This window comes from Monodelphis domestica, chromosome 5 (assembly GCF_027887165.1).
Source record: "Monodelphis domestica isolate mMonDom1 chromosome 5, mMonDom1.pri, whole genome shotgun sequence".
NCBI classification, from domain to species: Eukaryota; Metazoa; Chordata; class Mammalia; order Didelphimorphia; family Didelphidae; genus Monodelphis; species Monodelphis domestica.
Genome location: NC_077231.1, coordinates 81,697,144 through 81,723,414, shown reverse-complemented (window position 1 = coordinate 81,723,414; position 26,271 = coordinate 81,697,144). Strand labels below are relative to the sequence as shown.

The following is a 26,271-nucleotide window of genomic DNA, read 5'->3' as shown; positions in this document are numbered from 1 at the left end:
TTTTTTAAATGTTCTAATGAGTAATTTTTTTCCCCATATCACTGTCATTTGCAAATTGCTCTCCAATATCTACAATTCTACCTTGCAACAAAGTTGTATGGTCAGGACAAAGAGATTAATACAATCCTCATGTCTGACATTGCATGCTTCATTCTGCATCAATAGTCTACACCTCTCTGCTGAAACATGGGAGTCATGATTCCCTGATAAACCTTTAAAGTCTAAGATGCTTACTGCATGGATTAGAGCTCCATTCAACTTGTGCTTTCCATCATTATTTTATTTTGTGTACTGTATTCCTTGTAATTCAAAGTGGTTGTAATGTCAGCCAGAAATTTATGGATGATATAATGTCCTCTAAAAACATTTTGGCTTTTATCTTCTTGAACTGGACACAATCTCTGCCCCTAGATTAAACAGATAAAGGCTAAAATTTTTGGGGAGGGGGAATAAAAACTGAAATTCAATCCATCATCTTATGGAGAAATATAAAGCCTCAGTGTATCATCTAAGGGCTTTCTGGTGACAGCTTCACAGATTGAGAGTTAAAAGGAGACCCTTTGACATTATATGGACCCACCCAAATTTTTTTACAGATGGGGAAACTGAGGCTCATTGCAATTAAATGACTTGTCCAAAGTTACACAGGTACTGTGGGGAGAGGAAGGGAAGGGAGATTTGAACCTAGGTCCTCTATTTCTAAATCCTATGCTCTTGACCTTTTCATTTGACATGCTTTTAATGACTGTTGTAGGAAGTCTTTTAATCAAACTTCCTCATAGTAAAGATACAATCTTTGGGGTAAAAGCAATGAATTAACTAGAATATATATTTTAGGTTTACATTGAACTCTAAACTGAATCTTGATTTTCAGTAGTTTGTTATTTTAGTGTAGAGAAAGAAGGCAGCTAATAATGAGAGATTGGGAGAGAAGACAGAAAAGGAGCAAGAGGGGTAAAGAAAAAGCGCGCACGTGCACGAGAGAGAGAGAGAGAGAGAGAGAGAGAGAGAGAGAGAGAGAGAGAGAAGAGAGAGAGAGAGAGAGAGAGAGAGAGAGAGAGAGAGAGAGAGAGAGAGAGAGAGAGAGAGAGAGAGAGAGAGAGAGAAGCAAAGAAGAGAAATAAGAAAAGGGGGGGAGAATATTAGGATATTTCTATGCTTTTGTGACAAAACTATGCTCATTTCATCCTAAGTTAGCCCCCCCCCCCCAATAAAGCTAGTGTTCCTGTTTTCCTCATAGCTGTCCCTTTGCTCTGCATTGGAAAATCCATTGTGATCATCTCATGTTAAATAATATCAGCAAGTTTTTGTTGATTCAATTTCTTTTTAACATTTAGACCTGGCTTGTCTTATCTGATTCTCTGCACTGAACAAAATAATTGTAGAAAAGAAAACTACAATTTAGAGGTTAAGTGACTTGTCCAGGGTCTCACAACTAGTGTCTGAGCTAAGATGGAGCCAATAAAAGTACCATCTGTCATTCCATTCCATTCTGTGTGGAGACAGGAAAAGGCCTGGCTCTATCCATCCTCATTCCCAACCCCAATGGAATAGTGAAACTCTACTAGGTATTCTCTCCACTGAGGATAGAAGAACAGAATATGTAAGATCTGTGTATAACTTCTTGTTCTGTGTGTGTTTTTTAAAATTAAACCACTCATGATCCCTATCTCTTATTTAAAAAATAAAACTAAACCCAAAAATGACACTGTGAAACTAATCTCATTATCATATATATATGTGTATATATATATGTATATATATATGTATATATATACATATATATATGTATTTTTTCTGTAAGTAACCAAGTCAAAATAAACCTCTTTACCTTGAAGAGAAATGGAACAAGACAAAGAATATAATCTGCTGAATGATATCCAAAATGTTCTTTAGCTGATTTCATACATGATTTATATTTTCCTGTCGGGGAATGTGCTTTCTTTCTCAACTGGATCTGATAAAAAATTAAATAAAATGACAATATAATATAATATAATAAAATAATATAATGACAATATAATCAATGTACATATATAATATATAGGTATATGTATGCATGTATATATGTATATTCAATTATACATATGCAACTGTGTGCATACATATATGTCATTTAATCCTGTTTGCCTCTGTAAAATGAGCTGGAGAATGAAATGGTAAAGCTCTCTAGTATTTCTGCCAAGAAAACCCAAAATGGAGTCATGAAGATTCAGATATGACTAAAAGAACTGAATAAGAATACACACTGTATACAAATACATATATTTACTCAACTTCAAGGGGGGAAAAAGAAAGACTAAACAACAACAACAAAAGCATTTGGCTCTTAGAGTTTGGATTAGAAAGCTAGAGGCCTGGAAAGGTAAGCAGAACTTTTGGAATGTGTGTGTGTGTGTGTTTTTTTCCCAAAGGATAAAATGGTACAGTGTGACAAAATAATCTTTAATTTCCTTAAGGACATTTCAATACCTTTCCCATTCCTTTCCATCAGTTTTCAAGCCATTAAATTTTTTTTCATTTAACATATAACCTGTGTACAGCACGGGAGTTGTGGGGAAAATATATTAATATACATATATATGTTTGAAAGCTTAAAAAATTAAGATATGAATGTGCTTAAGAGAACTCTTTCAGGGAAAAATCAATAAACTGAATATTTTTATGTTTGAATCTTCACTCAATATTTTCACTCTTTGAAAAATAAGAGCCTAGATCTCTAACTCAGAAGCTAAGGCTTTGAATTCAAACTGCTTTCTAGTTTAAATTTAGCTACCATGTTTTCCATCACATTGTTTTAGCCAAGAGAAGAAAAATCAATGGCCCCACTCACCTGTGACAAAATTTTGCTGCCAACTGTATGTGGTTCCAGGGGATTCAATCCTTGGTGCCTATTGGTAGATTTTTTCCCAGCACCTAATGAAGCACCCATTCCACCTTTTGAAACAGAAAAGAGCAAAAGAAATCTGCTTGACAGTGAATAGAATTAGCACTATTTCTCTTAGTCCAACTCTACTTTAGGGAGGATCAACCAACCCCTATTAAAAATAAAGAGTTTGTAGAAAGTTGTTTTATTTCAAACTGTTTATTAATACCATACTTTGCATTTTAAAAGAGAGCCTATATATTTTTCACAATTTTTTTATCATTTTTTTCATTTATAGCAGAAGAACTGAACAATAGGTTTGTTGAACTTTTTTTCCCCTCTTTTTTTAATTCTGTTACAAGGGATGACTCTCTTGGAGGGGAAGAGAGAGATATACTGGGAAATGTAGGTGGTGTAAAAACAAAAGCTATTAATAAAAATGTATTTTTAAAAAGAAAGGACTGAACAAATGTGCTCCAAGTGAAACACAGATAAGGACTATAAACTTTGAAATGCTGTAAATATGAACATGGACTTCATCCATACAGGAGCAGTCTCAGTGTGGGAATGGTGTCCTTCAAAACAGATGGCAGTTTGTGGATGATTTAAATAGGAAGATCATAATTATAAGACTCTTAGAAGAGGAAGAGAGCTCAGTGGTCAACTGGTCAGATCCTTCATTAACAGGTAAGACTGGTGAGGTTAAATATTTTGTCCAAGGTCACACAGGTAGTAAATGTCTGAGCAGGTAAATCCTAAGGAGTTACCCAATGTGCTCAGAAGTAAAAATGGCTTGTCCAGGGTTACACAACCAATATCAGAGAGCATTTGAACCCAGGTCTTTTAAATAAATGTTTTATGCCCCCCCAGCTCCCACTAGAACATAAACATTGCAGAGAAGGATCTTCTTCTCTTTCTTCTTTCCTGCCTTCCTTTCTCTCATTTTATCTCCAGCATTCAACAGATATTAAGCACTTAATAAATTTTATACTGAACTAGATTGAATTGCTGATTTCCTATCCAGAATTCTACCTATTATGACAAATTGTCTCTATACAATACTATATAAATGTGAGATGACATTCTTCCTTCTCTATAAAGAGAACATTCCATGACAAATGAGAATGACTAACAGTACAGCCCAACCAGAAGAGTTGTCAGTCCCTAACTTTAATTGCCCTCATTTTCTTTTCCCTTTTATTGATTTCATCAATAAAATTGAGGTCTTCTTGAATATGACAATTTAAGAGTTTCATTTGGAAAAAAATACAAAGATGGAGTGTTTTATATTTATATCTTGTTAATGAGCATTAGGAAGAGAAGTATGTAGAAAATCCCAAAAGGCAATTAACCAGAGGATGTCATATTCTAGGAGGTGTAGGTTTATTTTGTATCATGAAAAATGTCAGAAAAGCAAGAATCCCCATAGTAGCCTGCCCACTCTCCTTGTTAAACATGGAGGTAAAGCCTTTAATAAGTCATGTCCCCCATATTCCTTACATACCTGAGTTAAATCTCAAAGGCATTTGTTTCACCCCAGGGAAGCCTTTTGGGGGGGTTTGGCTGAATGTGTTCCCTGAAGCCATTCTGCTCTTGCTGTAGTCATTATAGAAGAGTCAAGACAGTGTTCAATCAGTCCAGAGTATCTGCAAAATGAAAAAGCTGTGTTAAAAAAAAGAGATATAGAGAAAGAAGAAAGGAAGGAAGGAAGGAAGGAAGGAAGGAAGGAAGGAAGGAAGGAAGGAAGGAAGGAAGGAAGGAAGGAAGGAAGGAAGGAAGGAAGGAAGGAAGGAAGGAAGGAAGGAAGGAAGGAAGGAAGGAAGGAAGGAAGGAAGGAAGGAAGGAAGGAAGGAAGGAAGGAAGGGAGGGAGGGAGGGAGGGAGTGAGGGAGGGAGGGAGGGAGGGAGGGAGGGAGGGAGGGAGGGAGGAAAGAAGAAAGGAACGGAAGGAGTGAGGAAGGAAGGGAGAAAGAGAAGGAGGAAGGGAGGGAGGCGGGTGGAAGGGAAGGAGAGTGGAAAGAAGGGCGAGTGGAAAGAAGGGAGGGAAAGAGAACAAGGGAGGGAAGAAGGAAGAAATAATAAAGAAAGGAGGAAGGAAGGAAAATAAAGAAGGAGGGAGAAAAATGATGGAGAAAAGTTAGGAAGGAGAGAACAAGAGGACGAACAATGGGATGAAGAAGAAAATATTGAAGAAAGGAAGATAAAAAAGAATTTAAAAGCTTAGAAAGAAGAAAAGGGAAAAGTAAGGAAAGAAACAAGAAATAAAAGAATTCCTTTCCATTTTTGCTTCTCTCAGCAAAAAAAAAAATCCCTAGAAAGAATACTTCAAACTGGTTGTTTTCCACACTATTTGTGACATCTTGGTTAGCAATGACATAGCCACTGTTATACTCTGACAAGCAATGAACTGAGACATGACAGATATAAACCCCAAGAACAACCTTGCTGCCAAATGTATTTAAGCTCATGTTAAAACTTTGACTTGATATTCCCTTGATTAACTTCTGCAACAGCTCCTGTGTTGAATTTCAAGGCCATGATAAATTAAATCATTTTCCCATGACTCAATTTCAGTTTTTTCACCTCATGTGTTCACAAACAAATAGACATCTTTTGCCCCCTGTTTACCTATGTATTTGTGAATTATAGAAAATAAAAATGGGACATCTCCAAATTCAAATTGTCAAGGAAGTGGTTCCAATATTTACCAGGCCATGTCTACACTGGCTAAGTAAAGCGCTCTTTTTAGAAAGAGAAGCGCCTTAGTCAGCTAGAGTCTACATAGCTGATCTGTTGGGGGAGGGAAGGTTGGAAGTTGTTTTTTTTCCACCTGATTTCACCAGGGAAACAAAATCACCAAACATTTAGTGAGCATGAATCATAATGATACAAAATGTGGTATGTACAGCTTCCCAGTTTATTGAGGTAGGTTAGCTGGCATCCAAAATATTAGTGGTATAGTTAAGATGACTTAAAGAGAATATTATTGAGCAATAAAATGTTATAAGTAAGAGGAAACTGGAAAGATTTTTATGAACTGATGCAGAGTAAAAATCTAGTAAGAATAACCAGCAAATAAAACCAGTAGGACAATGAACAACATACCTAAAATTATGTCAAAGCAAAGAACATTAAAAATAATTTTAATAACCAGTGCTGGTCCTGGACAACAAACAAGAAAACATTCTTGGCAGAGAAGCTGGATAGGACAAGGGCAGAAAGTGTTAGACTTAGTTGACATACCAATTATTTCATTTAACGATTCTTTTATTTTCATGACAGGTTTCAATTCTTGTACTGAGGGCTCTGGGTAGGGGTGGGGGAGGGTGGTTGGATTAGAAATTAAATCACAAATTACTGATTTAAAAATAAAAGACATCAGAAAAAGAAAGTAAAAGGAAGAAGAGGAGGCCTGAGGGAAGAAAAAGAGAGAAAAAGGGAAGGAAGGAGGGAGAGAGGAAGACAAAATGAAAGAAGGAGGGGAAGGAGGGAGGGAGGGAGGACAAAGATCTGTAAAGAGAATCTTTTCACTTCATGGCAATTGGTACAAAAAGTTACAGCATAACACCATTTTAAAATAAAATGCACACCAACCCCCTCCCCCCCTTATAGGCAGTAGTGGTGATGGAAGTAGTGGCAGTAAATGGTGGTGACAGCAAAGGTGATGTTTTAAATCAACATTTTTTTCCCAGTGGCCCTTGGCCAGCAACTGCCTACAATACTGATGTCATGTTTAAAAAAAATGAAATGGTTGAAAATTATAGCTAAATACCAAAAGAAATCAATTTAAAATGGTAATCAATGTTTTTGAGGAAACATTTATGAACTCTCAATCCTTTACAATCAAGATTTAATAACTATTGTTGGGGCATTATAACATGGTTACTGTATAATGCCCTAACATAATCTTTAATGCTGAAATTCTTCCATCAATTTTCAGGATAAAAAGAGGTTTAGCAGAAATGTTCTTCTAACAGCTATGAAATTATAGGCTTCCCCTTTATCCACCCAAACACACTACACCATGCTAAATAATAGATACAGCACTAATCACCTTTGGATTCATGCCAATGTACCGACATTGGTGTCTTGGCAGAATGTGATAAAATTGCCTTGAAGGAATAAAACCTAACTCCTTAGGATAATCTCAAATACTTTCAGAAAAGGACCTTAGAAGCAATGTATGAGTATTCAAAAGGATAGAGCCTTCTTTGAATGAGATGAGATCTAGCAATCTTTGGACCTCCTTCCCTTCTCTTTCACCCACAAAAATTGGGTAAAGAATTTAAATCAAGCCAGGATATTTTGAGCACCAACCTTCCCACTTTTTATACTTAATATATTGAATATTTGATCATTTCTGCTAAAATCTGCCCTTTTCTTCCCACTCACAAATTATAAGGATGACGATCTTGAACTTATCAATTAGGTTTTGTAGACACAGACTTTTAATGGGGGCAAAATTAACCCTCAAAAGCTCTATTTTTATGACACCAAAGAAATCAATTAGCTAACTTTTCCAGTTAATTCAGCAAAAGAACCAGTACTTACCACAATACCTAGCATGTGGCAGGTACTTAATAAGTACTTATTCCCTTTCTCTAAATTCCATATAACTAGTCAAGCTCACTCAGTTTTTCAAATGTGTCTAACTCTTTGGTTCTTAAGCTGGGGTCTGTGAACACACATGCACATAATATACATATATACACCCTTACATATACTAGAAAGAAACTAGAAAGGAATTGGTAGAAGGTATCATTAAATACTGACTTTGGATTACTAGTTCTTTTCTAATTCCTCATCATGGGGCAGAAGCAACTCTCATTTTTAAAGGCTGTGCCAAAAGAACACAAGCTCTTGCAGGTCTTACCAAGCAAGAACGTGTTTTGAGTATAGTCTCAGAAATGAATTGCATTCCCTTCACAAGAAAATCTGATTAGCTAATTTTGTAGAAACTCATAGCCAGTCTGGCTATGAGGGGGAACAATTATATAAGTCCTTCACCAAGAATTCAAGACAATCTTCTCTGATATTCTTGGTCTAGCTCCTAAAATGGACCTAACTTACGAATGGACAGTAACTAAGGTGGGACAGTTGCAGGTTTTCCCCATTTAACAACATTTAGAGAGAACCAAAATAAGCAATCAGCATCTAATTGTTGTTATTTAGTCATTCAGTCATGTCTAACACGTCATGATCCCATGAACCATAATTATCCTTGAAGTTTTATTGACAAGGACACTGGAGTGGTTTTCCATTTTCCCCTCCAATGGATTGAGTGGGCCCCCTTTTTTTAGTCATCATCATCATCATCATCATCATCATCACAACAACAATAAGTCATGATATGCTAACAGGTGGTATATTTTCTCTCTTTGGGCAAAGTTCCTTTCTGGTCCCTCTTGCCTTCTTCAACCTTACATTTTTGTGAAGCTTTTCCCTGATGCCAAAACTATTAGTTAACAGAGATATGTTAGAGAATAACAAAGGTTCAAAAAGAATCTGATTCCCTAAGTGTCCACATGCACATCAGAAAGCATGAAAGAGCCATATAAAGAAACAGGAACAGATTGAGCTTCACCTTTGTTCCTTGGTAGCCTCCAGTTGGAAAATGGACAACACCATTGCAGATAGACATCAAAATGCAGATTTACCTATGGCAAGAGAAACAACCAAGAAGTCACAGTAGCTTGAGCCCCCACTGCTAAATGACTATTGGCATCATCTCACAAACCTTGTGTTCCTGGGCCACCTGCGGGAAGACTGTGGCCTGCTGGGCTTGAATGCTTGGGGGTGGCAAGAAGTGAGCAGGGAGGGCAAGTACCATTATTCTATTTCAATTTCCCCTCAATAAACAAAGGTTTAATGAACTGAGTTAGAGAGGCTCTGCTAGCCCCTGGAGGGGAGGAAATTTAGGTTGGCTAAGAAAAGTGTATGAGAGAAAGTTTGGATTATGGTATCTGCAATTTGCATAAGGGAGGAAGTGAGGAGTTTTACTTTGATTTAATCCAACTAACAGACAATGAGAGAAAGGTAGGGAGCCTGCTCTTAGCACTGAAGGTAAGGAGACTTCTTTGAACAATGGATATTGAAGTGGAACCAATGAAGCAGGAATAATATGACTGAAGTAGCAGGTAGAGAAGATTTAAAAAAATTGATAGCACCACTTAGATTGAAGGGGAGCATTTTGAGAAGTAGAGAGGTCAACAAAGGGAAAAAGGAGATATGATAAAAAAGAATTGTCAAGAATTTGGGACAGTGGAGATGCAAAAAGCAAAGGACATTTAGGAATGTCAAAGTATTAAAATGATAGTAAAAAAGAAGCAAGAATTAGATTTATGAGAAAGTTATCTCATGTTTAGCTTTACTATGCACAAGCACCAATGAGTTACTTAAGCTTTCCAATTGTTTACATGTCTCCTGGCTTTTGAATGGGTTTTTCTGATTACTTTTTCCCAGAAATAATAGATTTTTTCATTTTCTTGGTGCAATCTTGTCTTCCCTTCAAAAAACATCTTTTGCTCCTCTAGGCCCATTTAAATGTCTTGTCCCAACCTATGTGTGCAATTTCACTAATTTTTTTTTTATTATCTGCAAATTCCAGTAGAGGATTTTACATTCCTATTTTGGAATCATCAATAAGAAAGGAGGGAAAACCAGTTCTGCCCAGTGGTCCCTTGCTATGCAGCTCTACAGACATAATGCCACTCGTCATTATGCTTTGTTTATGAGCTCTAAGACAATTTCAACCCAAGTGACTCAGTTCTTAACTAAATGAATGTGAATTAATTCTGAGCATAAATTTTAATGAGAACTGCACTTCAGATGCCCCTGTATATTCGAAAAGCACAGCATATATTTCTAGCTTCAGGGACTGTGCTCAGGAAAGTGCAATTCTTTCTTCTTGATGCTGTGATTTGGACACAGTTGTTTGATTTGCATACTGGTATTGCCAGAAGGGACTGGAATTCTAATCCCAAGGCGCATCAGGTCTCCCCCTCCTCTTTCCCCCTTCTACAACCATCATTTTGACCACTGTCTCCATTATTCATTCTCTTTGTTAACCAGTTTTTTTTTAATTTTCCCCAGAATCCAAGTTATACTAGCATGACATGCAAAACCAAGCCATTAGGTGTGATTGTTCAAGATGACATTATCCCTGAGATGTTGACAGATTTCTTCTCAATATTTGCTTCATTGGTTTATTAACTATTGGTGTCAGGCTTAAAGGATGATCATTTCTGGGGTTACTCATTTCATTTTTTTTAAAGACTGACATCACATTTTAATTTTTTTTCAATCTTCTCCTCTATTCCCAGTTCACTTGACATGTCAGAAACAATTATAAGTATTTCACGATGTATTCAATCCAACCCTCCTTAATATTCTTGAGTACATGTCAATTAGTTCTAATTCTTTTTTTTTTCTCCTCCATGTTTTCACCCTGTCTGAATTTTGCATCTATCATTGGGATAATATCAAGATAGAACACAAGTTAAGAATCACCTCTCACTCACACTAGTATTCTAGTTCATGATGTCAAGCTGCTTCTCTCTGGCACTTATTATTCCTAGTAAAATATTCAACAAAAAAATCCCTCAAATTAAAAAATAAGGCTTTTTCAAAATATCTTCTTTATTTCAATCTTTATAAAGGAATACAAGATCAACCAAATCTTTGATCCCATTTTTAAGCAACTATAATTTTAAAATCAGTTTTCAAAGCAGAGGGCCCTAAAATTCCCCCAAACTCAAGAGAGAGAGAGAGAGAGAGAGAGAGAGAGAGAGAGAGAGAGAGAGAGAGAGAGAGAGAGAGAGAGAGAGAGAGAGAGAGAGAGAGAGAGAGAGAGAAAGAGATGAAGAGATACATGGATGGATGGATAGTATTGGGTGTAATAGCTATCTTTTCTTTTACTATCTATCCTTAGAATGAATTTTTTTTATTGTCTTCACAGTTTGAAAACTGATTTTATGTCCAAGGAGAAGGATTTTCCCTCTATTTTCATCTTTCCCTAACCTTGCATTTATTCTACATAACCTTATAAATGAATGAATGGATGAAAGAAAAGGAATTTTCAAGCACTTAGCATAAGGAAATTGCTATGCTAATGTATGCATGTATCAGTACTCCCTACAGAAACTATAGATTTAAATGGACACTTCATTGTTTTTTCTTGTTTTTTTTGTTTTTTTTTTTTGTGGGAAGTGGGGTACAGTGCCTCTAATTTCATCATTCTGGAGAATCACTAGCTTGGAAACTGCTATCTTTCAAGGAAAGTCAAGAAAATGGTCTGTGCCTTAGAAGAATCTTTGAGATCACTATAGAGCATTAAAAGACTAAATGATTTACTCAAGGTTACACAATAAAGATGTATCAGATCCAAGACTTGACTCCAAGACTTTTTGACTTCAAGGCCAGAACTCTGACTATAATAACATATCTCTTGCGTCTTTCTTATTGATTTTTTCTTTGCTCTCTCCTCTCCTTTTCTCTCTTCTTTTTCTTTCTTTTGCTCAGTTTTAAAGGGAAGGTGCCATTTCATTGTTTCCTTCCTATCCCAAATATGTACCACAGAGCCCAGCAGGTAGCAAGCACTTAGAACAGGATGATTGTTTCTTAAGCTGATACCCTAAAAATCTCTGCTAAAAACACTTGATCAACCTGGAAAGTAGATACTACTATTATTCTCATTTTATAGATGAAGAAATTGAGGCAAACAAGGGTAAATGATTTATCCATGATCACACAGTGAGTAAGTTCTGAGGCCAAATTTGAACTCAGGAATATGATTTTCCTAAATCCAGGATCAGTAGTCTATCCATTCATATTCATATCATCTAGCTGTGTCAACAATAAAATGATAGATTAAGTATGAAGGAGGTATTGAAATTTATCTAGTCCAACCACCTCATTTTACCCATGAGGAAATTAAGGTTTACAGAGCTATAGAATCACAGATCTAGCACTAGAAGTGACTTTAGAAGTCATGCAGGCTAAAACCATCATTTAAAGATGAGGAAACAAAGACAAGAAATGAGGTTAATTGCCCAAGTCTGCACACATGTAGTGGAAGAGATGAGATTTGGATTCAAATCCTCTGACTCAAGCTAGAACATAAAGCAGCTGGATAATCCTTTAAAATGAGACCAATTCAAAATAAGTCTTCAATTCCAAAGTATGGTTTACATCATGTACCGAAAACTCACATCTTGTTAAATAAACTTCAGTAAATTCTAAATATGGGGCTTTTGGGCAGAGAAACAGGTACATCTTAGTATCCGGAGGTTTAAGATTCATTTTGCAATGTCCTCTGCTAGATATGAACTCCACAACAAGTTCAAATGGGTTGTGAACATTAAAACAATGCAAATTGGAAATTCTTCATTTAACACAAGAAGTCTCAAGGCAGCAAAAAACGCAGCCTCATTCCTGGAGTATAGTTTAGATTTCATAACTTCCTAATTCATCTCTTGTGATACCACCTCCTCTGACCCAACTGGAAAATGCTTAGGAAAGCAGATTGCCAAAACTGGTTTGCAAATGGAAAAAAGAATTAATTACTGAAGCTACTAAGGTAATATGTCACCAATCCAGAGAGACTAATTCTCTTAAAAGGAAGTAACAATCTGAAGGAAATACACAAAGAAGGCAAGAATATGAGCTTTAAATTAAAATCCAGGAAAAATACATGAAAGATATTGTCTTAGAAAATGAGATTTTATTGGCAGTTAGCTCTTCTAGTTACTGAAAGTTTCTATTTCTATAAAAATAGACACGCACACATATTGAGACAGAGACAGAGAGAGACAGAGACAGAGATACAGAGAAATACACAGAGAGAGAGGCACACAGAGAAAGGGAGGGAGGGAGAGGAGAGGTGGGGAGGCAGTGAGATAGAGACAGAGAGAAGAGAGAAGGGAAGGGTATAGAGGGAAGAGAGAGAGATAGAGAGAGATAGAGATAGATAGATAGAGAGAGAGAGAGATAGAGAGAGATAGAGAGAGAGACACAGAGAGAGAGAAATGAATACATACATATACTACTGACCATTAAAAGAGATGAGCAAAATGACTTGTAATTTAAAAGAATCTTGGAGATTGCCCTAAAGCACTGAGAAATTAAATGATTTACCCAAGATCACACTGCTAGGATGTATTGGATCCAGGACTTGAACCTAAGATTGTGGACTTCAAGGACAACCCTCTAAAATTAGCCTCATACCTCTTGCTTCACTCTTTCTCTGCTCCCTCATCTCTTTTTCCTCTCCTCTTATTTTCTCTGCTCTTTTCCTTCTCCTCGCTTTTTCTCCTGCCCTGTTCTGCCCTCTATTCTGCTCTCTAGATTTCTTATGCTATACTATGTTATAATGTTAAAATAGAACAGAGCCCCAAAGAGATTAGTTTATTTGCCAAGTGTCATAGAGGCAATGACAGGTAGGATTCAAACTGAGGCACTTAGATTTCAGATCTAGTACTCCTTCCACCATCCTATGTTCATGGATGTGTGAATAAAAGGTTTTCAAAATACTTTACATACATTATCTCATTTGAGCCGACAGCACTGCTGAGAGGCAAGTACTACAAGTATCATTATCGACACTTTGTGCATGATGAATCTGAGGCCAAGAGAGACTAAGGATCTCTGTTCAAGCTTCCTCTATCATACTAAACCTTGAGAAATTGTTCTTAAAGGATTGCTTGAGAGTCCATGGCATTAAATAACCTGACCATGAAAGTAGATGTCAGAGGCAGAATTTGAACTCAGATTTGTCTTTGACTAAAAGTCTTATTTTATTTCCATGAAAATTATGACATTTTTCTTGGATGATTAATAAGGCATGAAGGCTCTCAAGTGTTTTCATGTCATATTTGAAATGGCATCTGATTCCATCCATGCTAGGAATTCCAGGTGAGGGACTCTCTCCCCATGCTGATTGGCTCCTTCTCAATTTATAATCTTAGAGATTTGCCTAGAGCAATGAGAAGTCAAGGGACTTGCCCAGAGTCATGAAGCTAGAATTCATGCCAGAGGCAGGATTTAAGGTCAGCTTTTCCCAGCTCCAAACACAATTGTCCTAGCTACAACATCACACAGTCTCTTAGAGGGCAACAATTATGAATATTGATAACTGCTGTCAAGTATTATAAATATAGGAGATGGGTGAAATGAAGGTGAATAAGAATATTCTTATTTATCAAACTGTGAAATGGTGCCTCTTCTTCCTTTCTCTTCAAAAAAAAGTAACCAAAAACTGCAAATGTTTTTAACTTGTCATTTATCTTCTCAGAGAGTATCACAGAAGAAGGAAGAAGCAAGTAGGTGGAGAGAGAAAGAAAAAAAGAATAATGAGGAAAGAGGTAGAAGATAGAGGAATCCTAGTTTTTGAGCTCTCTGTCTGTTTTCTGGATACAAAGGAGTTCCATATTAATCTTTCAGACTAATATGGAGCCATTCACCAAATACAAAGGTCTAAATGTGGTTTTCATTGGCTGGAGACAATTCACAAGATTCTTCTTCCATTTCTCTGACCTTTCATTGGAGGACTCAGAGAAGGGACCTCAAAAACAGATAGATTCAGTGTCCTGTTGAATATTCATTTTGACCATTACATCTCTCGTAAATAAATCACTTCTTTTTTTCAATCTAGTATCATGGACACATGGAATATTAGGGCTAGTGGAGAGGCCCTGGTGTTCAAATGATTTGATCCCCTCATTTTCTAGGGAAGGGTGAAGAGGCAAAGGGAGGTTCATGAGTTTACTTCAAATCACATGACTAATTAAAGGCAGAGCCAACAGTGACATTTTTTATTCCCAGGCTAGTATATCAGGGATTTCCTCCTTAAATTTTTATAAAGTATTAGGGGGGAGTCTCAGTTTGTCCTATTTTCTGCTAGTATTAGGAGACTCTGGCAGATGAATGCTGTAATATTTCTAAATCTGGTTCATGGAACTTACCAGAGTTGCAATATTAAAGTTAATACGACATCTTTCCTGTCTATCCTAGTGGTCTCCCTTGTCCCTCTCCCTAGACCTGTAAATGTAGAGTCATTCTTTTTTTATTATTTGAAATTTTATATTTAATTAATTGATTTAGAATATTTTCCCATAGTTATATGATTCATGTTCTTTCCCTCCCCTCTCCCCCCCATAGCAAATGAGCAGTTCCATTGGGTTTTACATATGCTGTTGATCAAGACCTATTTCCATATTATTTAATATTTACACTAGGGTGATCACTTAGAGTTGTAGGATCATTCTTAAAGAATAGCAAATGGCTATTATTTCTAGATCCATTCCCAGAGGAAAAATTTGTGATATTGGATTGCCTTTAGATCCATATTATTTGTGACTACTTCCAATGTAAAGGAAGAGATAAAAAGTCCTAATATCAATGCCTTATTTCCCAAATAACGGATCAGAATTCCATCTTGATGTCCACTATTTACATTTCAGAAATGAATAAATGGAGTTAACTAGACTAACTTGAAAGAACTTTTTATCAGGATACTTATTCCTGAACCTTAGCATTCTACGCATATTTTCTGGGAATTAAGAGAGCTTTTGATCCTTTTTTTTTTAAACAGCTCAGAAATAAGGTTGATTCCATATCTTCCTGATTCCAAATACAGTTCTCTGTTTATTTAATAACACCACCTTTCTGAACCCAGAGGTCTTGAGTTCAAATATAATCCTTTACAACTTCAGGAAAAGTCACTTAAGTCTTTTCTGCCTCATTTTCTTCAAATGTAATAGCTGTAGTATTTAGGGATTATTGTAAGGATCAAATAAGATAATTTCATGGCAAGTATGTAGTTGCATATCATAAGTGCAGTACATAAATATTCGTTATTATCAAACTTAATTATTAAAGGATGTAATACATGTGATGTGCTTTATAATTCTTCATATTGCATATGTGACCCATTATCAGAAAGTATTTTATTAAGTGCCTACTATGTGCCAGGCACGGTGCTCAGCACTAGTTCTTGAACCACCTTAAAGGTAGAACTTAGTGATATTAAATGTCAGATCCTTTTCATTAAACTAGCTTCTCCTTTCAAGTTATTTGAAAGGGTGATAGGTGATATTTGAAGTTCTATAGAAATAAATGTGAATATGAAATTTCATTCCATTTTGAAGATTGATTTAAGTACATTTTTTATCTTTATTATTAAAAAAGTTTAACAACTCTCTTTAATATGACTACTATTTCTTATATCAACTCAAGAAGCCTTAAGGGCAGTGTTGCTGAATTTAAATATAAAGGCCACATATTGCCTTCGAAAATCACAAATTAACATTATCTATGCCATATTTTATTTTCCTTTTTTTCATTAAACATTTCCCAATTATATTTCAATCTGCTTCCAGCCATATGAGTTTGACACTTCTGATAGAATTCTTGGTCCCATCACCAATCCTCTTATCTCCATCTTTCTGAGTAATTTAAAAAATAATGTAACAATATTATATTATTTATTAGTTTTGTGTAGCATATGCTTATATCCAAATAATGGTTTGAAGTGACATGCCCTAAGGGATAAAGGGGATTTAAGATTCAGTTTGTGGCAAACCCTAATTGAAAAGTAAAGATTTTACCCAATCATTTTCATCCATAAAACCAACAAACGCCATCATTCACCTTGATTAATTTGTTCCATAATTTGACTGTATTGATTAGTATTCTCACTCTCTGGAGTTATGATTTCATTAAAATGAGCAGCTATTTTCGCCTTATGTAGCTACAATCTCCACATACCCATTGCTAACCCTTCAGTAATATAAAAGCTCAAAATCTAGAATGTTCTCTAAGTAGATTATTCCCATCTAACATCTAGAGAAATCTTCCCTTATATTCAATAACTTCTACCATTATGCCATTTATGAAAATAAATACTAGCCCTTCGACCTTAAAAATCAAACCAAGATGAAGCCTAATGAAATTAGGCTGTGAGCCTAAAGGAAATGGGATATGCCTTTTGTGTTTACTTCCCTTTGTGGTTTGTTTTCATGAAAATCTGTGTTTGGGGGAAGAATTCAAACTGTGTTTATTTCTGGAAGATGCTTATGCTCCTTTAGTGATACTCTGAGCGAGAAAAAGAGGTGGTAAGTGGGCAGAAAAAGAAAATATGGATAGGGCCCACATACAGTCAGTGGGTAGAAGAGAACGATCCTTTTTTTGAGATATATTAAAAGGAGGAACACTGATACAGTGTGAAGAAAACCAGATCTTCATTTAAAAGATCTCAGTCCAACTATTATCTCTGGTATTTACCAACTATGTATTCTTAGGCAAATTTGCTTCCTTGTGCCTCAGTTTTCTTAAGGTGTTAAATGAGAAAACTGGACAGCAAGAGGCATAAAGGAGAGAAAATAGATTTTTATTCGTTAAAAATATAGAAAGGTATGTGAGGGAGTGCTATAGATGTGGAATGTTGCATGTATTCTCAGATGAGGTCATGGTGCGATTAGCTGTCCTTGTTTCATGTTTTATAAGAGATCTCTCAGAGTGGGTATGAGAGTAATTTCTAAATATATTTTAAAAACAAAATCAATCAACAAGGCTTTAAAAATTAAATGAAGGAAATAAAATATACAGAATTGCCAAGGAAACCAATTATATTAAAATATGGTTATTACATTACGTGTTACTTTAAGGTTAATGAATGCTAGCTAGATTCAGAATCCTAAAAGTAAGTCATGACTAAGGTTCCTCTCAACCCTAAAGCTATGATTCCAGGATCTTCTTCTTGATTCATTGATATAGTTGTTAATTGATTGAAATACTGACACCTCTGGTTCTCCCTCAACCCACTTTTATGGCCAAAGCTTTATACTACAGAATAATACAAGAGTAGGAAGGGACAGAAGGGCAGTGTGAGGTGACCCAGTCTACCTCCTGCCCTCTCTAACAGGGACCACAAGTCAGTGGTCAATCAGTCCAGAGCACAATGGGGAGTAATGATGAGGAAACGCCAATGGCGGTGGAATCTATTTCCAACTTGTCTCTAGACACATTAGAAATATATCATTTGTCACAACACATTTTTGTAACATTTCCGTAATTGTACATTTTTTTTCAAGGAAAAGTCTTAAAAAAAAACTGCTTAGAACTAAACTTAACTGAAACATTTTCATGCATGGCACTGCCCCAAGAAAGGAGCTCAACAGGGAAGTCCCAGAATTTTCCAGTTTACTTCTACCCACGTTATTGACTATGTATCTTTCATATTTCCTTAAAAAGAAAATAAACTGTTCTCCCTATTTGTTTATTCTTGAGGACAATGAGGTTCAATTTGTACTTCCTCTACAGTATTCAGATCTGTGGAATTTGGTTCAGTTCGAAGCTTACCATACAATACAATTGCCCTTGTTGAGGGCAGGGGTTTGTTCCCATTTTTGTCTTTCTATCTCCAGTGCCTGGCACACCATCCAGTCCACAGTAGGTCTTTAATGAATGTTTATTAACTGAGCACCAGGCATGTTGTTCAGAGCTAGAGATACAAAAGGAAAAACAGAAACATTTCTTGGTCTCAGTTTCCTCATCTGTAAAATGGAGATGATAACAGTACCTTTCTGTGGGTATCAAATGAGATAACATATGTAAAGAACTTTGCAAACCATAAAGGGCTACATATATGCTAGTTATAATCATTATTATTATCATTAAAGAATGTTCACCTATAAAGCAAATTTTAAAAGAAATAATAATTTACAATTGTATCATCATTGAATCATGGAGGTAGTGCTGGAAAGTCTTTTAGGGGTCCAATCTTCCCATTTTATAGATGAGCAAACCAAAGTGCAGGAACAAAGTAACTGAGGTGTTATCAGAGAGAGAATGTGAACGCAAATCATCTGATGATGGGGTCACTGGTTTCCCTCCTGCACCACAAATCAGCTGAAATAAATATATGTAAACAATACTTTTAAACTTTTAAATTCCTCCTTTGGCACTGGCTTAGACCTTGTAAAGGAAGAACTAATTAAACCCATATTTCATGATAAAAATTTCATTCCTTGAGTATATTTCTTAATTTTTAATCAATTTTAAGTAAGAAACCAGATCTCAGTCAATACGCCAAATTTTACTTCTGAGCCTGTAGTGACTAAGTTTGATTTCATTCGCTCCTTTCGTGACGTCTTTGGTATTTCTTCTGTCTTAAATTCCTAAAAATTGAAGGGCAGTGGAGTGGGGCACGTGGCAGAATAAAGTCATAGAAGTAGATGGTGTTTTTTTCTATTATGTTTTCCTTTCTATCTTTAGTATCTGTTATTTTGGCTGGACCATAGTATATTATCAATAAATCCTTGTGGACTGAGTTCTTTTTAGAAGGTGCCACCTAAATTCAGTTTGATTGACCTGTTTACAGGTGGAGGGTCCTTTGGCAGAGTGGACAAAATTCTGCCTTGCTCTGAGATTCACATATCCTTTTATGATAGGAAGGAGAATGGAGCTGCCATTTTCAAGAGCATTCTATGATCTTACACTTACCTTCTAGGGGAAAAGGATTGCAAGAAGGCTAGAGAAGTTCAGCCCAGCACAGCAGAGACCAACACTGAATTCATTTTGTGATTTTCTTTGTTACAACTGAGAATTCAATCAGAAGGAAAAGGCTGATTTTGGTACTTCCTCCACATCCCAGAAATATATATATATATATATATATCCTGACCTCATGGAGTTTACAAACCAATGGGAAGGAAACTTGCAACACAAGTAATTTGCTCATAACGACTCATATGGATTCCCAATAAAAACTAGCCATATGGTCATCTTTAAAAGGCGATTGTTCCATTTTCCAATTTTCTTCCCTTCTTGTTTCCCCTTGTCACTAATCTCTTGGTGAAACTTAGAGAAAAACAAACCAGGAAGCCTGAGCTTAAGGTGTACTGCTCTCTCCTGACTATGATATGGGATGAGGAGGAATCAGGTCAGCTTTGTTTTACTTTGTAATGATTAAATCACCTACGAAAACAATAAAAGGAGGCAGAGACTCATCTTTCTGAGCTTTTAATCTTCTAATATTTAACCTTGACATGTCAAAGATTTGTGTTTTCCAACACCTGAGAACTCCCAGGATGGAGATTCCCCTCAACGGTGTAGATGTGGCCCCAAAATTATTTTACCATCTTAGAGACTTGTCTGAGACTCAAGGAGGTTAAGTACTTTGCCTATGGTTAAACACATGTATTATATACAATATCATGTTTAATATAATGTATGATATATAAACTATAACATATATATGAAGTAAATATATATATATATATGTATATGTGTAAGTATATGGAGTCCAAAAGTCCTGAATTCAAAATCAACCTCAGATACCTTCTAGCTCCATGACACTGGGTAAGGTAATTTCTATCAGCATCAGTTTTCCCTTCTGTAAAATAGGGATAATAATAATAATAATACCTACTTCCCAAGGTTGTCATGAGGATTGCATGTTATGATATTTTAAAGAGCTTAGCACAGTGACTGGCACATAATAATCACTTTATAAATGCTAGCTATATTGTTATTAATTTTGATTATTATTTATATTATTATCAATTTTGCATTATCTTTGTTATTACAGTAGACAATTTTGGATAGAGATATGGACCTGGGCTTAGGAAGATTTGAGTTCAAATTCAGCCTCAATAACCTACTAGTTGTATGGCCCTAGACAAGTCTCTTGACCAGCCTGCCTCAGTTTCCTCATTTGTAAAATGGAAATGATACTAGCATCTACCTTCCGGGATAGTTGAGAGGATAAAATTAGTAATATGTGTGTGTGTGTGTGTGTGTGTTTTGTATTGATTTTATATATGTGTATATATAGAGAACATTAAAATTTTAAGGTGATATATATATATTAAATGCTACATATCTATGTATAAAGTGCTAACTATCATTATTAGTGTTATTGTTGTCATTTTTACCTTTTGTCTTAAAATTAATACTAAGAATTGGTTCTAAGGCAAACAAATGGTAAAGGCTAAGTAACCAGAGTTAAGTGACTTGTCTAGGGCCATACAGCTAGGAATTGTCAGAGGCCATAGTTGAACCCAGGACCTCCTCACTCTAGGTGTAGTTCCATTGAACCAACTAGCTGACCCTATAATTATTATTGTTTTTGTTGTTGTTATTATTATTATTATTATTATTATTTAGGCCAGTAACAAAGCAAATGATAAATCATTATGAGCCCTTTTTTGCTATACTGCATTAAAATTATAGCATTCCCAAAATTTAAATCACATTTCTAAAGAAAATAATAATAATAATGGCATTACACAAATCTTCCATCTATAAAGGGCTTTAAGGTTTATAAAGTACTTTCCATATAACAATCAAATGAAATGGTCCATACAGATATGATTACTTACCTCTATTTTGCAAATGAAGAAACTGAGGTTTAACAAGGACTTAATGGCATGGAAGAAATGTGCCAGGTTCTGGGTCAGACAAGATAATTAGAATTTTGGTTTTTCCACTTATTATCTGTGTTATCTGTGGCACAGGATTAAAAATTTAGAACAGGAATGGACTTTGGAGACCAAAGAACCCAACCACCTCCTAGTTTTACAAGTGAGGAAACTGAGTCTCCAAAAGATTGAGATTTGTCTAGGGGTCATACAGTAAGTATTTGAGGTGGGATTTGAACTCAGATCTTCCTGCCTTCAGTGCCCATTTTTCCTCTCTCGTGGTCAGTTTTTTCATCTATGAAAAGAGAAGATGGTCCTTGATAGACACTGAAATCTGTTTCACCTCTGTGTTGTAGATATTATGATTCTAGGAGCAATATTTTCCCCTTGCTCAAATAGCTCCTAATTTTTAGATCACAGAATCACAGCATTTAAGATTTGGAAGAAAATTCAGATGTCATCTAGTTAAGCCCATCCCTGAAAAAAGAATCCCTCCCGTAAGTTAGCTCTGCTTGAATTACTCTCAGAAGGAAGAACATACCATCTACACAACAACCCATTCCATTTTGGATAGCTCTCCTTGCTGGAGATGGGTTAAATATCCAGATCACTGGACACCAAATCCAATATTATGTTCCACCAAGCTATGTTCCCTGCTTCCTATAGCTAGCTATAATAATTAGTCTTTTATTTTTAAAGGGAGGTGACAATTGAAATCATCAAATATCTTCCTTTTCCTTCAAAGTACAATGACAATGCATTGACCCACAAATCAAAGTTAGATGCTTTCATTCCCGCTCTATATAACAGGATATATAAAGAAAAAGGAAGGATATGACAGTTTCTAGCAGCCCGTGAGTCACTGAGATTATTGCTCATTATAAGAATAGAAGCATGATCGAGATGTAATCTGAGATTCAGAAATGCAAAGTCAATGGGTTGGTTGCTCATAAACATTCAGTGATTTCTCTATGAAGTGTCTCCTTAGATGCTGTCAAATGAAATGACCTCAAAGAATGATGCTATGTAGTCTAGGAAATCAAGGCATTTATATATATTTCACTAACACATACATGGTAATTATGAAGATAAAACAGAATAATTAAACTTTAAAGGGATAACCTTATTCTCTTTCTTCTTCATCCAGCCACAGAAAGGGGAAAAAAATTAACTACATCTCCCCCATCTTCTCTCAGTATCTATCTCCCTTCTTTACCTATGTCTCTGTCTCAGTCTCTCTGTCTCTCTCTCTCCATTTCTCCTTCTCTCTGTATGTCCCATTCCCCAACTCTCTCCCCCCTTTTCTCTCTCTTCCTGTCTCTCTGTCTGATCCTCTGTCCTCTCTTCTTAATCTTGTCTCATGCCCCATTTCTCTAGCCCAGGTGGCCATGTCAGAACATCACCCAAATGTCCTCTAAAATCTTTAAGCAATTTTGAGTTCATAATATTCCAGTAGTTCCCAGCAATCTGTCGTCAACCCTCCCCTTTTTTTGCTGTTCCTTTTCCATGTGTGGCTGTAGAATTCCTATATTTCTTGACACCTGAGCTACAGATATAGTGGGAAAAGGCACTGAACCTGAGGCTTAATTCTATCTCTGACACTTACTTACTCATCTGTGTCATCTTAGCCAAGTATTTAACTTCCTTGGGTCTTAATTAACCCTTCTGCAAAATGAGGGGGTTGGGCTAGATGGTTTCCAAAGTTCCTTCTATCTCTAGGTCTATGATCCTTCTTGAGACTATGAAATTGTTTCTGTTCTTCCTCCTCCTCTTACCCTCTGGCTTTTGCCAAGAAATAGAGCCCAAGTCACATTTATCAAGTTTCTTCCCATCTTGTTTGGAGCATCTCCAAGCTGGACTTAGCACAATCATCCACATTTCATCTCTCCTGTCAATCTAACCTTATCAAATCCACTCCCACTATAGGTTCTGAGGTCAACCTCCTGATATTCAGGATTAATATCCCTTTCTCTGCTTCAAAGCCCTTTCAAGGCAGCTCCTACAATTGCTTAGATATCTCTCTCTCTCCCTCTCCCTCTCTCTGTCTCTCTGTCTCTGTCTCTCTCTGTCTCTCTCTCTCTCTGTCTCCTTTTACCCCCCCCCTCCTTTTTCTCAGCATTTATTCTTTTAAATCCTTCCATTCCCACTTTGGAGACTTCTTCAAAGGGGCTAAATCTCTCTTTTCTTTCCATCCAGCCAAGCAGCTCCTTTTTCTTAACTAACTGGAATATAGGAGCAGAGACTGAAGAGGGAGGGACATTTGAGATTGGCAAATCAACCCCCCTCATTTTACAGATGTATAGCATGACATGCCCAAGATTACCCAGGTAATAAGTAACAGAGTTGGGATTTGAATTCAAATCTTCTAAATCCAAATCTAAGATGCTACCCTTTGAACCATGTTGTTCCTCCCTTCTTTTCAAGAAGAACCAAGAATAATAGATATTAGAGCTAGAATAGATCTCAGGAATACCATGTTCACCCCTCCTGCACTTTACACAAGAGGAAACCAAGGTCAATAAAGTAAGTTTTCCCATATTATGGAGTTAGTAGAGTTCAGATTTGAACTCATCTTCTAACTCTTACTTCTCTTCTTTTTTTATGCTAGTGCTATGTAAAGAGATTATGAGGACATTGTTTCAAATCCCAGCTCTGTAATTTACTCTCTGGGTGACATTGAGCAAGTCATTTTTCTAATGGCCTTAGTTTCCTCATCTATAAAATGGAGAGAGTGAACAAGGTGGCCTCTAAAGTACATTCTAGGACTAACCTACAATTCAACAATCAAACAAGCATTTATTTATTTTTTTATGATTTGAAACATTTTATCAAATTACTTAATTTAGAATATTTTTACATGGTTAAATAATTTATGTTCCTTCCTTCCCCCCTACCATAGCCAATGAGCAGTTCCACTGGGTCTTACATGTATCATTGATTGAAAACTATTTCCGTATTATTAATATTTGTATTAGGGTGATCTTTTAGAGTCTACATCCCCAATCATATTCCTATCAACCCATGTGATCAAGCAGTTGTTAAACAAGCATTTTTTCATTGCCTACTGAGTGTGAGAAACTGGGGGCAAAATACATGAAAACAAAATGGAAGGAGTTTACATTCTACTGTGTGAAGGGAAGGAACAACTTAAACAGAGATAAATAGATAAACATATATTGTATATCTAGAGAGAGGGAGAGAGAGAGACCCAAAGAGAAAGAGATAAGTGGTGGAAAAGAAAGAGAAACAGACATGGGGGCAATAGAAAGAGAGATAGGAAGACAAAGAGATAGTAAATGTCAAATAATTTTCTGGGATAGGGTAGGTGCTAACAAACTCAGCCTTGGTTTTCTCCTTTGCAAAAAATGAAGAGTTTAGACTAATTGATTTCTACAGTTTTCTTCTACTCTATATCTATGATTTATATCTATGCTCCTAAGTTATTCAGATTCTTTGGATCTCAGTTTCTTCTGAAAAAAGTGAATACGTTGCTTTAAATGACTTCCAAGGTTCCTTCCAGGTCTATAACCATGCCACTAAGTCACTTAACCCTTTGGGACCTCAGTTTCCTCCTCTGCAAAAAAAGAAGGATTTTTGCTAGAATAAGTCTTAAGTTTCTCCTACAATACAGCACACTTTTAACCATCCATACATATTCTCTCTCTCTCTCTCTCTCTCTCTCTCTCTCTCTCTCTCTCTCTCTCTCTCTCTCTCTCTCTCTCTCTCTCTCTCTCTTTTTAAACCTTACCTTCTTTCTTAGAGTCAGTACTGTATATTGGTTCCAAGGCAGAAGAGTGACAAGGACTAGGCTGCTGGGGTTAAGTGAGTTGCTATGGGGCACACAGCTTGGAAGTATTTGAGGCTAGATAGGAGCCCAGGATCTCTCATCTCCAGGTCTGACTCTCAATCTACTGAGCCACCTAGTTGCCCCCACACCCAAGCACATTCTAAAAAGACAACTGTCCCCACCCTGGGCCTTTGAAAGGCATAAATCTAACACATTGTTCCCTGACTGATCTCTGTGCTCCCTGATAGTTCACTTTGTCCTTATGTCCCCTCTGTGGATACATATTTTCATTTTTTTTTTGTATTTGGCTGTCAGCTCCCCAAAACTGAGCAGTCATCCCCATCAGGTCACTCTGTAGAGCCTAATGTGCATGTAGTCACCTTATGAAATACCTTCTGATGATGATAAGCTCAGGGTGCACTGTATATTTTTATTACATCCATATTCACTTTTAGTCAGAAGCACCTGGATAAAAGGCAACCCCAGAGTTCTCTGATCTCTCTCTAGCCAACCAGGGGTCCCTTCAGTAACTAAGCCCTTTTCTCACCTGGCTCTGAGCTCTGCACAGCTAATCCAAGCAAAGAATTCCCTTTGAAGTCTACTGGAGCATAACTCATGAACAACCTCCACAGAACATGAAAAGAAAAAAAAATCCTAGGCTTGTTATTCTGCTTGTTCCTACATTTTTATACACAAGTGGGCATCCCATGGAATTCATGAACCCCTGGATCAAATTGGAAAAACTTGGCAGTGATTGGTTGGTGGCCAGCTTATGGCACAAAGGCATAATAGAGGGTTTTCATTCCATGAAAGCCATCACATTTTCTTATAATTCCATATCAGAAGGATAGGACAAGTGGCTTCCAAATCATAAAGTATAGCCAGGGACTTAAGAAAGTACTCATTCACCAGAAAGCAAATTTATTTCTTTGACTTTATTATCAAGATCCTTTTTTACAGAAATCAATCAATAAAAATCATGGGAGTATAGGATTTGAGTTGAAGGGCTTCAGAGGTCATCTAGTACTATCACACCAATTTAATAGGAGAAACTAAGGATGAGAAAACCAAAGGGTTCCAGAGTTGGCAGGAACCTCAAGGGGTCATCTGGACCAACCTTGTCTTTTCATAGATGAAATTGATCTCTAGAAAGATGGTAATAATTTTTCTCAAGAACAAATAGATGATTAGCCAGAGGTA

General features: G+C 36.3%; 1 long non-coding RNA gene and 1 other non-coding gene across 5 annotated transcripts in view; both read right to left on the bottom strand.

Moving 5' to 3' along the window:
* LOC103093064 (uncharacterized) overlaps positions 1–26,271 on the bottom strand; it is a 135,848-nt gene that overhangs the window by 82,967 nt on the left and 26,610 nt on the right. For 3 of the 4 annotated variants that reach the window (XR_008912119.1, XR_008912118.1, XR_008912117.1), the window contains 3 exons: positions 4,371–4,512; positions 2,834–2,937; positions 1,832–1,957 (listed from right to left, as the gene is read on the bottom strand). This is a non-coding gene — a long non-coding RNA (uncharacterized LOC103093064). Of the gene's footprint in view, positions 1–1,831; positions 1,958–2,833; positions 2,938–4,370; positions 4,513–8,449; positions 14,930–26,271 lie in introns of those variants that run through there. The other variant, XR_008912120.1, reaches the window with a different exon arrangement.
* MIR1251 (microRNA mir-1251) lies at positions 5,584–5,642 on the bottom strand. Its single transcript, NR_127566.1, has one exon. It is a non-coding gene; the product is annotated as a microRNA mir-1251 (primary transcript).